The sequence below is a fragment of the Anas platyrhynchos genome, chromosome 2, assembly GCF_047663525.1.
Source record: "Anas platyrhynchos isolate ZD024472 breed Pekin duck chromosome 2, IASCAAS_PekinDuck_T2T, whole genome shotgun sequence".
NCBI lineage: Eukaryota > Metazoa > Chordata > Aves > Anseriformes > Anatidae > Anas > Anas platyrhynchos.
Window position 1 is genome coordinate 30,507,165 of NC_092588.1, and position 13,419 is coordinate 30,520,583.

Below are 13,419 nucleotides of genomic sequence, written 5' to 3' on the forward strand. Positions count from 1 at the left end.
AAATTATCATTCAAATGTGTTGTGATCTTCTCAAAAAGAAAAAATGACGAAGTGAACTGCACTGTTTAGGCTTCACTCTTGACTTTTTCAAGAAGCAGGTGAGTTAGCACAGTCTTTCACTAAAGAAAACTGGTTCCCAGTCCAGACAACTATTTAACAGTGTTGTCCATAGTCTCATGTTCCTTCTTTCATTCCTGGCATCAGTCACTTGCTCAAGACTAAGTAACTATGAGCAACATATTTCTGCTCCAACATAACCTTGTTGTGACCAATGGTATCATCAGTATATTTACCCAGGTCCCTAGCACCATCTGACACCAGAATGATCAGCTGCAGTCTCATAGGCTTTGATGCTCTCCTAATCCTATCCCAACAGTGAGGAGCTGGAAAATCTGGAAGTAGGCTACATGCCCCTTCCTCTTTTCTGCAGCTAGTGGTACTTCTGCTCCTCCTCATCATCAGAGTGCTGAAGCAGGGCATAACAGCTCTAAGCATGGTGTAAGCAAAGCTTCTTAGCTGGTTTGTGGCAACCATGCTATTTGCAGTACTTTGAAAGGCCCAGTAGCGTCACATCACTGACTCAGACAGGATGCTCTTACAAAGAGGCAGACATGAAAACAGCAGGGTTACAGTCTGAGTTCACTGAATGAGGTCCAGCACTTCCCAGCTGAAAGGCAGCAACATTCCATTTAATATGAGATGCAGCATATGAAGCATTACTGTAGACTATTTTTTTTTTGAGGGTTTAACTACTTTGATTTTTTTTTTTTTCCACAAATAAACAGCTCTTTAGAAGCATCAAAACAAAATACATGTTTGACTCTATCATCTCTGAGTCAGAAGCTCTGTAGGAGCTAGCCCATCTCACAGATAGGCATAAACACCTTCCACCTTCTTCTTGACCATGTGACAAGCAACCAGCTGTTTTCATCAATTAAATCTTTTCTGCTTTCCTTGATGTCTTGAGAGTGTCTTATTATTAAAGAGTCTTTGCACTCTCCTGAACTATAGGTCCATGGCTGCTCTGTATAGCCTGCAGATGAAGATAAAGGCTCACAGGCTACAACTCTGCCTCCTGCAGCAGTGTCCTGATTCCAGAAATGTGGTCTGCAATTTGGATTAGGACTCACTAAGACCTATGTCTGAGATGTTTTGCATCTTATGAGGTGGCTTATAAACTCTTTCTGACTTTACAGTAGATCATGTCATCCATTTTTTTAGGACACCCAAGGTCCTAGAAACCTTTTCCAGGGCAGATGGGATAGCTGATGGTACAAGAACTGTCTTTTTTTTTTTTTCTAGATTGCATATCCATGTTTGTGGAGCTTTGGTTTGCTACTGAAAACACCATCCTGTTTATCCAACTATCTTTTTGTGGGCGATGTAAACAAGCTGTCTACTTAGTCACATGGTCAGGATCACTGCAAATGCAGGTGTAACAATACCTTACTTCCACAGAATCCAGGTAAAATTAGGAAATCTGGACATCAGGTCAAAACTGGAGCGTTAGGCATGCTAATGTATCCAGGAATATTTCAGCAGAAGAACTAAGCACTGCCTGTTCATTGTGTGATGAAGATTTATCTTTGACAACTTCAGGAATTTCTGAAGATGGAACTTGGCTTTTCCAGTTGCACTGTGTTGTGTCTCCTGAGGCAAGTGTCCGCCAAGGGATCTGCTGCTCCATAACACAGACCTATCACAAACGACAGAAGTTTTGGTATATAGCGAAGAATAGGTTCGTTTACTAGTGTTACAGCAGAGGTTCAGACAGGCATATACAAGTGGATTAAGAAAAAGGGTAATGCATAAGACAAAATAAAGCATGGTGGAGGCTGCAGTTACAAGGCCTGCTCTCCTGCTTGCTGTGCTGCACCCCATCTTCAATTCAGTCTTTGGGGAGCCCCTGGCCAGTCTTTGTGGAGCAGTCTATGACCCCCTCTTCTTCCTGGATAATCTCTTCTCTCTTTTCATCTCACCTGCACTCCTCCAAGGTCTTCTGAAGACAACATAGACATGAAGTTGTTTCTCCCAGTGATCACATCCCCTGAGTATGACCTTCCCTTGCTTCATGGAAGCCTAAAAAATATTTCAATTTCTCGTGTTTCCATATTTAGGGACCTGATGCAAATGTGTAAGACTTTGGAGGTCCAAAGTTTTCCACACATTATGTGCTATGAGAAATATTCAGCACAATTTCATGTTAGCAGACTTCTGCCATATTCTAACTTTTCACACAAAGCACCCTGAAAGCTTTCAGAAAACAGACATCAGACATGCCAATGTCCCTGGTGATAAGCTTCTTCCCTTGCCCATCTTTATAAGCTTCTTCCCTTGCCCATCTTTTGTCACTTTTGAGGACTTCCAGCCTCAGGCAAATGCTTAGGAATGATAGGTTGCAAGTAGGGAGCCTAAATTTCACTTAGTTTGTGCAGCTGTGAGCAAAAAAAAAAAACAACCCATTGCCAGTTTACCCAGCCTGTACACATCCCAGATGGTGCACATTTATTATTATATCCCATTTGTCTTCCAAAGACAGAAATGCACCAATAAACACATGTATTAAATAGGATTGTTCCGAGGAAGAAAATTTGAAAAACATTCTTCATTTATATGAGATGCTGAAGGCAACCCATGAGGAAACTCTGAAAAAAATGTGATAATGGTGTTTTACAGCATGTACTGTGGTAAACTGCAAAATTAAAAATAAATAAATACATAAATAAAAATAAAGGCAGCTGTAAAAATTTGCAAACAGAATTGTCCAGAAACAAAAATTGGAAAGGGGTTGTTTTTAGAATATCTGGTTTCACACACAGTTCATGACTGAGCTGCTTTGATGCAAATTTATGTTATCTTTGTCAACACAATATGTTTACAATCTGAGCACATTTACCAAACAATTGATTCATCTGTAAAAGAGAATTTCTGAACAGTCACAATGCAAGTGGATGCAATCAGGATGACTTCAAAGGATACGTGCTTTCTTGTAGGAGAAGCTAGATTGGCCTGGTAGGTCTGATTCTTGTTTATGTAAGACCCTTTTATCCCACTCTGGCAATATAGAGAGACTTTAAGAAGAAATGAGTTATTTTTACATCCATTTTGAGGCACATTCACAATCTTTTCTTACTGTTGTTACAGCAGCTTACAGATAAAACCCATTCTGCCTTTTATTCTCTACCTCTATCTTTTGCTGAAGCCCGTCCTGATATCTGAGGGGCTGCAGAGGTGGGAGAGGGGCACACAGGATATATTTTGAAGCTTTTCCTGACAAGGAGGATGAAACTTCAGTGTTAGGGCTTCGTGATTCAACACATTACTGAATGGCATCATAAATCTGCACAGCAAATGGATGGATTTTGGTTTCAAGATGAAAGTAGAAAGGATAAGTGTGTTATATATTCCAGGCAAAAAGGTGTAGAACAAGCCCTTAAAAAAAAAAAAAAAAAAAAAATGTCAAATTCAATTTTACATCTAAATGCATTAACTTTATATGCACAGCAGCAAGAGCCCTTGCAAAAGGCATAATGTTGGCAAGGATGGGCTCACAATGACCTCCCATGGACCATTGCCTACCATGAAAATGACAGTATTGCAAAGATTTCCAGAAACTGAACACTATAGTGGTGGCCCATCCAGGGGATGTCTCAGTGTTGTCCTGAATGCTGCAAAGGAGGATCTCTCATTGTTTGCTCAAGACTGTTAAGCAATTCAAGCATTTGTAGCAGTAACTAGGCACTGCTTTACAGGGAAGCTCTGGCTCTCCAGAATTTTCTGCTAGAAGAAAATTGAGACACATTTCTTCCTTTAAATATGACCTTAATATATACATACATATATATATATATATCTGAATCTCTTACTCCAAATATTTGGGAAATTGTGAGTGAAGATTACTTTAGAACATATAAATGAGAGTGGAGTACATTACATTTTATATGTTCTTTACAGCTTTTTCAAAGGAAAGAAGTCCAATCTCCTTAGCTGACTGTTAACAGGTAGTGTTAAATAAGAGTTTCTCCTTTTAATAGGAGACTGTAGTTTATGCTATACATCATTTTATTTTATTTTATTTTATTTTATTTTATTTTATTTTATTTTATTTTATTTTATTTTATTTTATTTTATTTTATTTTATTGATTCTGTGTAGAATGGATTCCAAAAACACTGTCAGCACAATATCAAAAATAGGAAGGTGGCAAACAAGGCCTGTACCTAGGACTGTGTGGGTTTTCACTGCTCCCGGCTTGGAAATTCTTTTTAATTTTCTGGGCCACCTGTATGTAACAGGTCCTAACTTTGAAAACATTTGGAAAACTCTGCCTCTGCTTCTCCACCTCCCACTCTGGATTTCACTGTAATGGGAATATAACAACCACGTGGCATCCCTAGTTGTCTTTAGCAAAGGTGAGGAGGAATCTGATTTCCATTAGGTTCAAATTCCCTATTGCAAAAGATGTATGAACAGATTTTGTTCGGGATGTTTCAGTTTTCTTTCCAAGGATGCAGAATGTGTTTTGCTGCAATGTATCATACCACATTTTGCAGGCATCACAGGTACATCCCAGGGACACCAACAAGCTGCTTATCTGGGCTTCTTTATGCAGTGCTGACACGGTTCTCACAAACCTGCAACAAGCTGGGTAGTGCTGCTGCAATGTTGTTGAAGGCAAGAATTAAACTGTCAAAAGAATCACAGACAAATGTAATAGCAAAAATGGTTTATTAAAGTAAAATACTGTAAAAGTGATTCTTAACAATGTCCCATGGCAAGGTTCAACTTATTACTTACTGCACAGAGGATATGATAATGATTCTAATTTACCAGTACTAGATCTTAATGCCCTATGGTACAAGTTTTACATGGTATCAGTGACTTCCTAAAGATCTGCACCTGGTAAGGGGCCTCACAGCTTTGAGGAGTATCTTTGATGTAGTCAAGAGGAGATTAACACCATTCATCCAGATGGTGAGCAGGGAGAACTCAAAAAGCTCACTCAGGTGGTCATATTTATGGAATAAAGTTATTGGTTCCTACTCAGATGATGAGAGATGAAAAAGGTAAGCATAAGACTGCTTGTGCCCACAACTTCTTTTTTTCCTTGATTAATTACTCTTGGAAGACCCTCCTGCTATTAATGGGGTAATTCCATGATCAATATCCTGGTTTCCAAGCTCTTGAACATCAAAGCACACAATATCACCTTTTCTAGCATGCATTTTCAAAAAACAACTTGGAATTTAAAAAGTTTATGTTCCAATCAGGGCTTGGGTCTTTACTTTCTTTAGAGCCCCTGAAACAAACTACCACTAGTTTGGTCAATGAGTTGAGTGCATCTGCCACAAACATGCATATAAAATGTATAGATAGACAGGTAGATAGGTTTTACATGTGCGTGTTTGTGTTTGCATATGCATGTAGCATACGCAGAACACTTCCCAGGACTTCTCTGTTAAATTTGGATGGAAGTAAACTTGAACTTTCTTACAGGTTAAGGTGATTTCCTAAAAATAAAAAATATAAAAGGAATGGCTTGATTTTAATTGGGGGTGGGAAGTTGGAAGTGTTGTATTTTCAGCATTTTCTATCTGAAAAATATAATTCCTAAGTTTGAGACACACTTTAGTATAAGAGTTTCACGGGAAGTTTTATTGATTTTTTTTTTTTAAGTTGGCCAAAAATGGCCCTGATGGACCTGAGTGGACAATACCCCCTTTTTCACTGTGCAAACTCCACCTCAGTGCATCAGAATAAAGTTTCTTAAGACCTACAATATATGGAGGATAGATTTCTGCCTACCTTCCCTCTTTATCCATCAGTGCAGTCAAATACAAGATGCTCATGATAAGGCTTAACCTCCTCTATAGTCTGCAGATTCTACTTAAAGTATAGTGTCCTTTTCCACCCCTCTGCATTCTCAGAGCTCCAAGCTCTAAAAAATAAAATCAGATCTGTGAGTGGACCTGAAGAATTAAGTTGTTCCCTTTTATAGACTTCTAATGAACGGGAAATAGTTTTCTCAAGCAGTAGTCTCTCTCCAAAGGAAATCAGCAGTTTACTCAGGAAATCTTGGGAGATTTCCCTCACATACATTTTCTAGATAAAATAGATGCTATAGAACCCAGCAAATGTAACTGAAGCTTACATTTCTCTTTTTTAAAAGTGGCATGTAAACAAGTGTAAACAAGTGTAAACACTTGCTATAAGTGTTTACAAGGGGAGTGAATTATCTGCACATGTCGAATTCTGCAATCCTTACTTGGTTTTTATTTAGTCAGAGTCATTCCTCAGTCAGAGTTCTCATAAAGTCAAAAAAAGTCAAAGAAGTCAAAAGTCAAAAATTTGACCAAATTAAGTTCTTGATAAAAATTGCTAAATAATGTATGCCTTATTTGTCACATTTTAAGTGTAGTAAAGCATTCTTCTCACAGCTGAAAAATAGATGTGTTATATTTAAACAGAATTCCAATCATTTTTGTGCAACATTTGTAAATCCACTGTCAATAAAAAATCCCTAAAAATTGAAAGTGTTTCAGATATTATTTTTAAGTTCTGTCTGACTTTGTGAGACATGAAATCTGTCATCAATTAAAAAAACAATTCATTGATTCATCTCCTTCTTACAGGGATGTTACAGCAAGCTAATTGCTCATCAGGAGCTTTATCCAGTATTTAAATTAGTTCAGTTTTGCTTTGCCAGTATGTGTAGATACTTTTCAGTATACTGTGCCTATTCTAGACACCACTACTTCATTGCAGAATATTTTCATTTGATGTAATTTTCCTTGTTCATTGACTTATTTTCCTGTGCAAATGTGAAAATATCTGTTTACTTATTTATGCCTAGAATTAAATGTGGATGTCATTTAAACTGCTGATATTTATTTGAAAGTTTCATCTGTTTCTAAATACTTCTGTAAGGCTTCTTGAACCTTGAGCTGAAACATCCTATTTGTGTCATGAATGGTAGCTAGTCACAGTGTAGAAAACCTGAAAGGCATTGAAACCTCAAAAGCCCACAAAACACCTAAATTGCATCTCTCAGAAAGAACAAATCACAAAGGTCTTGCTAGCACACTGTGGCACATTTTACATCAAAAGATGACAAATAAAATATGTTTCCTAGAAAACATAAGGGAGATGGACATACAAGTCCATCTTTAGCATCCTATATTCAAGCAATGACACGTAAATTGTCAGGTGAAAATCCCCTTCCCCATGAGATTACAAAAATTGTGTCTTACCCCATATTACAGGGGAAGGCTAAAAAATACCCTATCAACAGTTTCATCTAGTTTTTCCTGGGGTAAATTGCTGTTTGATCACCATCCATGTCAATGAACAGTTGAAACCAAAATATGTAAACAAGATCCAAGAATCAGTACAGAAGAAATAGTGCCAACAGGAACATCAGTGTATTTCACTTCACCTGTCAAGCTGTACTTTTTTCACCTTCTCCTGTTCTTTAAAGGAAGATAAAAACATACTTCAAATATGAAATTACGTAGCAGAGGGATCTAAAAACACAGAACTCTGGAAACCATGGAACACGGGATTAATATACTAGATTTGAAAAATCTTGTGCAAAACCCATGAACATTAACCATCTTTCAAATCCTTTTTGAAGATCACTTGTTCGAAGAAACAAGTTGACACTGTTCCCATGCTCTTTGGGTGCTGCTTTTAGCCAGTTGTAAAGTAATCTGACTTTCCAGCATTTCCAGAAAGCAGGTCGTGACCATCCGAGGCAGATATGAGACAGATTCAAGAATCTTGATTTTCTTAGGGGCACAGTTTCACATCCTATTTTATTTTTTTTTTCAGCTAGCTTTATTTTATAACCATTTCCTATGGGACTCCCCAGTGAAAACTTGTATCTTATTAGGTGCTAACATTTTTCACTACACACCCACTGCTCTTTCCCTTTGGACTTGTTTGTCCACAAAACAAGTCCAAAAACACAAAAACAATAGTGTTTGGCCACAAGCCCTCTGACCCATTATTTCATCCTTCTTTTCTTGCATTGTGAGCCAAAACAGCATCAGTATAATTCAGAGTGCTGCCTGAGGCAATTTTCCTAATTTCTTCCTTCTTTAGTCCAAAGTTGAAAGTCACATTTCATAGAAAACTGTCACCTTTTTTAGAAAAGCCTGTTACCTCAGCAGTGCTACCAGAGATTTGTTAGTGCATTCTGGTTCATGGCTAGGGTGGCCCTAGGGACCATGAAGGATTTGCAAGAAATAACCATAAAATGATGTTAAACAGTAGTAATCTCCAGGGAAAAAGAGTAGATTTCTTCTTTATTTTTTTTTTTGACTATTTTTAACAAGTTTCCACATTAAATGGAAGACATAGTTGAAATAATTGAGGCTATCTCTAAGAGCATTTTAGTTTTGTCTTCTCAGAATAGCCCAATGACTAATGCATGTTTGCTCTTTACTGCAGGCAATTGTACTAATCTATCTGCAGAGACTAGGGAGTGGAGTGGATAGTTAGATATTAACCAAACCAATGAGAATATATTATTAATTAGAAGTGTTGTTATTAACAGGTGAGAAGATACCTATCTCATTAACCAGCATAAAGAGAGTAACCTTCTCAATATATAAATCCCTGAAAATATGTATTTTTAAGATCTGCCTGTTAAAAGGAGTAATCAGAGCTTAGCTTATTTTTTGCACTGTTGAAAGAAACATACCACTCATTCCTAAAGTGACATTGGGAGGTAAAAAATATTATATAAATAAGTCTTTTTTTGCTGTAAAGAAAGCACTGAATTTCAGTCTTGCTTCCTACTTTTTTAATCAAATGTAATTTTGTTGTGAACCAGTATTTCAAGATGAGTTTAGGGACTGATTTTTGAGAGAAGGAAAATTTAGCGTTACTACAGGAAGAAGTAAATACTTCAGAAACAGATAAAACTGGAATGAAGGGGTTCAAGCAGCCACCTGTAAGATAAGAAAGAGCTGATATGCATGCTTTTTTGGAAGCATTTTCTAGATTTAATAATTATTCTTGGCATGAATTGTGAACTAAGATTCTAATCAGGGATTGTACAAGAATGTGACTGCATACTGAATGGAAAAAGTGCTCAGGAGACAAGATAAGAAGGGCATGCCAAGCAAGAAAGCAACTAGTAGTGAACTGTGCTTTGTGGTGATGAGAAGTATTTCCTTTTGGTAGCATTGGTTGGAAGAATCAAGAGTCATATGCCTTCCATTTGAATCCTGTTATGCTGAAACTGCTATTGTGCTCCCACGTAGGAATTCTCTATCATGTCACAGAGGTCTCATTTGCCCACAGTGAAAAATGGGCATGAAGGCACTGTTGTCAGTTTAGGCCAAGCTGTAGATCACTTCTGTAGGTTTTTAGCTGGCTCATTTTTCTTCTCCATTTGCTCTGATGCATAAGTTGCATTTTTAGCAAACACACATAGTATGTGAAACAGCAGAGCAAGCATCCAGTGTGAAAAGTGTCAAAATTATCTCTCTTTTTAAAAAAAGATGACTTTCCATCTGTGTTACTTGGCATCTTTATTTGTCTGCTAGGAAAGAAGTCTTCTCCTTGCTTTCAAGACAATGAACGAGGCACTTGATCTCCTTGTGAGTATCACTCTTCTACCAGAAGAGCACAACAAGATGGAGAGGTCGTGCAAATGTTACAGGAGAATACTAAATTATTAGCAAAAGCCATTTCTGATTTTTCAGTTGGCCTTACTAGAGTTTTTATTTGTTATATCCAAGGATGACAGAACAGGTTCTGATAAGGTAAATAATAACTCATGGGATGATATCTAGGCTTCACAGATAACAGTGTATCTCCTCTGAGCTGGCAGTCATCCAGGAATTGTTTGAGAGTATCTGGCTTGTCCTGGTTTTGCAGGATGTAAGATGACATTGGAGAACTGCTTTATCTAGCCATGATTCTCATTGAATCTCTTACTGTAGTTTATAAAATTTATATTTATAGGCAGAAAACATTGCTACAGACAGGTCTCAATTGTTATGAAAAATAGCAATTTCCAAGTATAATTCAAATATAAATTGGTGGTTTACTCTCCAGAGTATTTAATTTTCTACACTAGTCACCAATTCCACTGCAGAGAAGGTATTTGTACTGTAGTAGCCATAATGTACCAAAGCTTCTCCAGTGTAACAGCTTGCCCTTGTACCTTAATATATACCCAAGTTTATTTTCATCTGTGCAATAAAGACCAGAGGAACAGACCAAAAGGATGCTTTAGAGTTTTGCTGATATTAAGCATGTGTTTAAAAGTTTTGCTCAGGTTAGAGCTTACTAATTCCAAACAAAGACAAAACTGTGGGTTTTATTACAATCATTTTAATGTAAGATAAATCACTTGGGTTTTATGTTTTTAATCAATGGTTTTACATGAAATCAATAGGAAAAAATAGATTTGTGACCTAAACAAGAAAACACTAATAGAACTGTATCACCTATGACCTTCTCTCTTATTGTCTCAGAAGATGAGTCAGAACCATGCTATATAAAGCTATATTTCTTTTTTATTATGTGCTGTAGTGGCACAACAATAGAAAGGTTACTAAGAAAGCAATTCAAGTTTCTGAAGCAAAAAATATGACTGTACTTCAATCTGTTCTAGGAATAGTGATCTTCTAACTAATGTAGTTTGTGAGCACACAAGTATTTCTATGTTTTATTTTAAGAATTTCATCCAATGTAATTTATAATAAATCATGAAAAATATATTTCAACTTCCTGCCATTATGCATCATTTGAGATTAAGTTTCCAGCATCCCTGAAAAAAGTATTTTAATGGTCTGATAACATTGGCCTTCCATTGTCAGAGCCAATGAGAGAAGTAAAAGTTAAGAATGGTCTTATAAATAAACTCTAAACCAATAGTAACTAAGTCTTAAAAGCTGAAGCAGCGTGTTAGAGCGGCTGAGGGAGCTGGGCTTGTTCAGCCTGGAGAAAAGGAGGCTCAGGGGCGACCTTATCGCTCTCCACAGGTACCTCAAAGGAGGCTGTAGTGAGGTGAGGGTTGGTCTATTCTCCCATGTGCCTGGTGACAGGATGAGGGGGAATGGGCTTAAGTTGCGCCAGGGGAGTTTTAGGTTGGATCTTAGGAAGAACTTCCTTACTGAAAGGGTTGTTAGACATTGGAATGGGCTGCCCTGGAAGTCTTTAAAAGACGTTTAGATGTAGAGCTTAGTGATATGGCTTAGTGGGGACTTGTTAGTGTTAGGTCAGAGGTTGGACTCGATGATCTTGAGGTCTCTTCCAACCTAGAAATTCTGTGATTCTGTGAAATGCCTCTGTCAAAACCAGAGTGCAGTTTAAATCCTACCTGTCTTTTACTACATTGAATTCTTTGGTCCTGAGCAAGTCCAGCCAGTATTTTAAATTCTTCAGTTGAATCTGATAGGAAGAATGCTTTCTTTCATGATAAAAAAGACAGCAATGTAGTATACAGCATTCTAAACAAATGTGCAACCATCATACTTTATTACCTTTTTTTTTGTTTTGTCACCTTGTATGTATGGAAGATGGTAAGCCAATCACTTGGCTCAGCGATTGAGTCAATCATATAAATATTGACCGAAGAGAGATAGAATTATCTTATTGGATTTCATTCTCAAATGCCATTGGAGTGTTGAAGTGAGAAGACTTCACATCCTTTGCTTTCTAGACATTGAAAACTGAAAATCTGATTTGGGGAGGCAAGATGAGGGAGTGGAGAACTGCACTTCAGGTCAATTTTTTCTAAAATCATTCTAAGACCTAGAAGCAGTTCTGTAGTGCAGTAAAAGTCTTTGTTTTCAAAACTAGGCATGTCCAGTACAAGTATAACAATTCATTCTTCTGTGTACAAGCAAATGAATTGCTAGCAGCATGATTAGGTTTGGAGCTACACAAACACCAATAATGTTCATACAAACCTTAGCTTGGGTTTGTAACCCTCTGCATTCCCCAGAATATCTCCAGTTTTCACTAAACCTCTGTTTTTCTACCTGACAGGAACTTCTGGGTAATGTACTTAATTTTTAGCTATATTTCATCAAGAAAGAAACTGCAATCTGCTTTTTGAATCTGCTGTATTTTACAGGTGGTCCTTGAAACAGGGAAGAACATGATTTTACAATTTCAGATATAGGCCAAGAAATATACATTTTGATTCATAAATTCATAGTGAAATTCACAGCTTTCCACTTCACATCAGCTCCATGCTGACTTGCATTTCTTTCCTTTCCAGGACAACTGTGATGAGCTCTACCAAATGGACTCTCCTTTGCCCATTCACACAGGGAAGAAGAAATACGAGCCCTTTGGGTCTGTATAATTGAAACCAAATCAATTAAATTTCCCCACAAACTGGAAATTCTGAGCTGTTTTCAGCTTTGCAAGCATGATGACATTATCCAGAGGCACCCCTTAACATAGCTGTCAGCCTTTAGAGCACCAGGGCCTCTGTCCCGGGGAAGGAAGCCAGAGAAAGCTCCCCCAGGACTTCAGCAGGAGGACGCTCACTACAATGTGTTTTCATTGAATTATTCTATACTGAATGAGTAAGCTTTCTCCAATGAATCATTTTCATCACAACTTTCACAACTGTAGGTGAAGTGCCCAGATCATTATACTGTGAAGAACCACACAATTAAGATGAGAAGGTTAAGATATTTTAAGTTTTAATCCCAGACTCCTGAAACTAAATCTAAATCTAATCTAAAAATCTAAATCTAAAAATCTAAATCTAAATCTAAATCTAAAATCTCTTTCGTGCTATCCCTACAGGTCAGAAGTTTCCTAACAGTGTACTTCCATGCTTCTAAATGTTTTCATGTTGGCAATAATATTTACTCTGAACTAGAGAGGTAGGTACCCTCTTTCTTAATTCCATTGTAAACTTTGATTTCTTTAGGAATTTCTTTTCTTTCTGTTAAGATTTTGCAAACAAAATTAAGTAAGAAATCTAAAAACGATGTTGGCATATTAAATGTGAATTAAATGTTGGCATATTAAATGTGAATTTATTTTTATTTTATTTGTGAATTGCATAAATTCAAAAATGCCTAATCACTCAGGAACAGTTAAATGCAAGCAGACACGATAGCAAGCAATGCTAGAGTCTCTCAGGTACTAAGGTCATGTATCACTTTTTCCCTCTGCAGCAAGGATTGCCCTTTCTTTGACTTCTTGTTACACAATTACTATTGCCCACAAGCATATGTGTTTAAACATGCATGTAAAGCATAGCTACAGAACTGGAAAAGAAGTGTATAAGGGTGATGATCACTTCTGCTGCTGTTGTCAAAGCAGCTACTTGACAGCAAAAGCTGCTGTTCTTTGTGGTGACGACTTGTCTAATAAGAAGGTGCTGGATGGCAGCAGTGACCATATTTGACAAGGAGAGCCTCTGGCTTCATTCACT

The 13,419-nt window shown here is 37.3% G+C and overlaps 2 long non-coding RNA genes across 2 annotated transcripts in view; one reads left to right on the plus strand and one right to left on the minus strand.

Annotated features, from left to right (window-relative positions):
- Positions 1 to 13,419, plus strand: part of LOC140001852 (uncharacterized) — a 222,983-nt gene that overhangs the window by 188,068 nt on the left and 21,496 nt on the right. The window contains exons 2-3 of the long non-coding RNA XR_011807439.1: positions 12,244 to 12,320; positions 12,783 to 12,862. This is a non-coding gene — a long non-coding RNA (uncharacterized lncRNA). The remainder of the gene's footprint in view (positions 1 to 12,243; positions 12,321 to 12,782; positions 12,863 to 13,419) is intronic.
- LOC119715912 (uncharacterized) overlaps positions 1 to 13,419 on the minus strand; it is a 140,800-nt gene that overhangs the window by 44,071 nt on the left and 83,310 nt on the right. Inside the window, exon 7 of the long non-coding RNA XR_011807438.1 lies at positions 1,446 to 1,696. This is a non-coding gene — a long non-coding RNA (uncharacterized lncRNA). The remainder of the gene's footprint in view (positions 1 to 1,445; positions 1,697 to 13,419) is intronic.